We start from the raw sequence: 2,922 nt of genomic DNA on the forward strand, positions 1-2,922 counted from the left end.
GTTGCAGTTCTTCAAGTGATCTAGCCATCTTTTTCGCTTGTCCTCATTTACCAACCTGCTTTCAAGGTTCAGCTGGGCGAGCCTTGGATTATCTGGGTTGGTATTTCGAATGTCATCTCTTTCATCTGCAAGCTTGGCTGGTTCTGCTGGGAAGTGCGGCCGCACTACGGATATTCGACCAGCAAGTATAAAGCGAGCAGCTGCGGAGATGACGGTTTCCCGGAACTTCCTCTAAGCATGGTGGACGTGGGAGAAAACCCCAATTTAGCGGAATTTAATTCATATCTTCTTTAAGCTTTCTTCCCAACGGATCTGCCATATTCTTAGCGACGTTTCCCTTTCCATTTTCTGTATGATACCTAGGTGTTGTTCATTTGATCGTCTCCGTTCGTAAATACGTTTGGCTTCGTCTGCCAATATGTCAATTGGGATCATACCTGCAATGACGAACGCAGCATCGTCCGATGTAGTTCGGTACAAACAACATACACGCAAGGCGCAGAGTCTATACACTGATTGGATTTTATTCGCCAAATTCTTTAATGAGGTGATGACCGTAGAAACTATTCTTCTCTTAGATTGCCTAGGACCTCCAACGTTCGGCATCATTCGCTCAATTGCAACTCTAACATTTGATGACTTTTAACATATGTAATCAATATGAGCTTTAAAGTTTAGTCTAGCGTCTATCATGACCCCCAAGTATTTAAGGCAAGGTTTGGACATTACCTCGCAGTTTCCGACTCTTATTTTGATGTTTTCAAGTCTTCTTCGACTTGTAATCAGAACTACCTCCGTTTTATGCTCGGCTAGTTCAAGGACTACGCTTTTCATCCATGATCTTATAATTCCCGTGGTTTCATTGGCGAGCATTTCTATTTCATCAAGGTATCTTGCCGACACTGTTATTACAATATCGTCTGCAAAGCCGACTATATTCGCTTCTTCCGGTATATCTAACAAAAGTACGTCGTTATACATAATGTTCCAAAGCAAGGGTCCTAATATGGACCCCTGGGGGACACCAGCCTTGACATCATATGTCATGGCACCGTCATCTGTATGATAACATAGCATTCTTTTTGAAAAATAATTGTCCATAATTTTTACCAGATAGCTTGGAATGCCGAGTCTGCCGAGTGATTTGATTATAAGCTCCCAATTAGCTGAATTGATGGCATTTTTAACATCCAAAGTTATCACAGCGCAATATTTTTTACATGCTCCTTTACCTCTAATGTCTTTTTGTGCTGTTTCCTTGACCATATAAATTGCATCGATTGTGTATTTCGCTTTACGAAAACCAAATTGCCGATTTGACAGGTCTCTAAGATGCGGGTTCTACAGAGGGTTTGTTAGGTTTTGGAATTAGCACTAGCGTTTGTTTTTTCCACTGATCAGGAAAAATACCTTCTTGTAGACACTGGTCGAAAGTGTTGATGAATACACTTGGACTTTTCATAACTGCCAATTTCAGAGCGCTGTTTGAGATGTTATCCGGTCCCGGGGCTTTTTGATCTTCTATTCCTTTAGCTATTTGCATTATTTCTTCTTCTGATATTGGCGGTATATTCTCCGTTCTACCTTCGATATCAATGTGTTCTCTTTGTTGATGTTGAGGAAACAATGTTCGGACTATTTTCTCCAGAAGTTGCGGGCATGTGGGCTGTGAGGATTTTTTCCCTTTCAGACTAGAAGTAACCACCCTATATGCTTTACCCCATGGGTCTGTGTCTGCTTCCTTACATATTTCTTTAAAACATTTTCTCTTGCTTTGTATAATAGCATGCTGAAAATCAAGTCTAGCTTTTTTATATTCTCGAGAGAGTTCTTCGAAATTACCACTGCGTCTTGCCCGTTGGGCTCGTCTTCTGGTTCTTAAGCATATAGTCCGTAATTTGCCTATTTCTTGGTTCCACCAATAGTTTGATTGCCGGCTTTCCATTATCCTCCGTTTTGGCATTGCAGCATCGCAGGCTCTTTTCAGTTTAGCTGTTATTTGATTCGCTTTATCGACGGCAGTTCCATGTATTTCGGTTTCCTATGAAAAAACCATAGCAAAGACTTCTTTATCTAGGTGTTTCGATGCCCAACCAACATATTTACAATTGTTGCTCTTTTCTCGTCTTTTTCTATCATCGTTTTTTAGAGAGAATATTATAGCCATGTGATCACTGTGGGTGTATCGATCACTGACTGACCATTCGACATGTCTTGCCAGTGGCGTACTCATGAATGTGAGGTCTATAATAGAACACAGCCCTCTAGCCATAAACGTTGGTTTGTTGCCGCTATTTGTCAGTACTAGGTCACAAGCTGATATCGCTTCGAGTAGGATACGGCCTCTTGTGTTTGTAATTCTACTTCCCCATTCTACAGCCCATGCATTAAAGTCTCCTGCTATAATTTTAGGATTATGATTCATGGCGTCCTTTATTAAATTGTCTAGCATTTGTTTGTATTCGTCATTTGTTGCACTTGGGCGGGCATAGCAACTGTAAACAAATATACCTCCAACTTTAGCTCTTACGAAACCATTTTCAGGCTGCTGCGATGTTTCTTCGATTGCCCTGTTTCCACAGGCCCATATTGCCGCTTTACCGGATGAGTCACTAACCCATGTCGAACCTTGGATGTTTTTGTATTGTTCGCATACAATGGCGACATCAACACAAGTTTCGCAGATAATCTGCGAAAGCAGGTCCTGAGTCGCCTTACAGTGATTGAGGTTGAGCTGTATAAACCTCATTTGCGTAGTTTATTAAAGGCCTCTTTGAATATTGGACATCTTCCACTACCAGCAACGTGGATGACATCCTCGTATTTTAGTTCTTTACAGAACATGCATTCGGGCTTTTTCGAGCAGTTTTTTGCTATGTGTCCCGTTTCTCCACATCTTCTACACATGTTTGATCTGTCCTG

Source organism: Lucilia sericata, unplaced genomic scaffold (assembly GCF_015586225.1).
Source record: "Lucilia sericata isolate MDLA Ls3-8-SP2 unplaced genomic scaffold, ASM1558622v1 Contig000164F_arrow, whole genome shotgun sequence".
NCBI lineage: Eukaryota > Metazoa > Arthropoda > Insecta > Diptera > Calliphoridae > Lucilia > Lucilia sericata.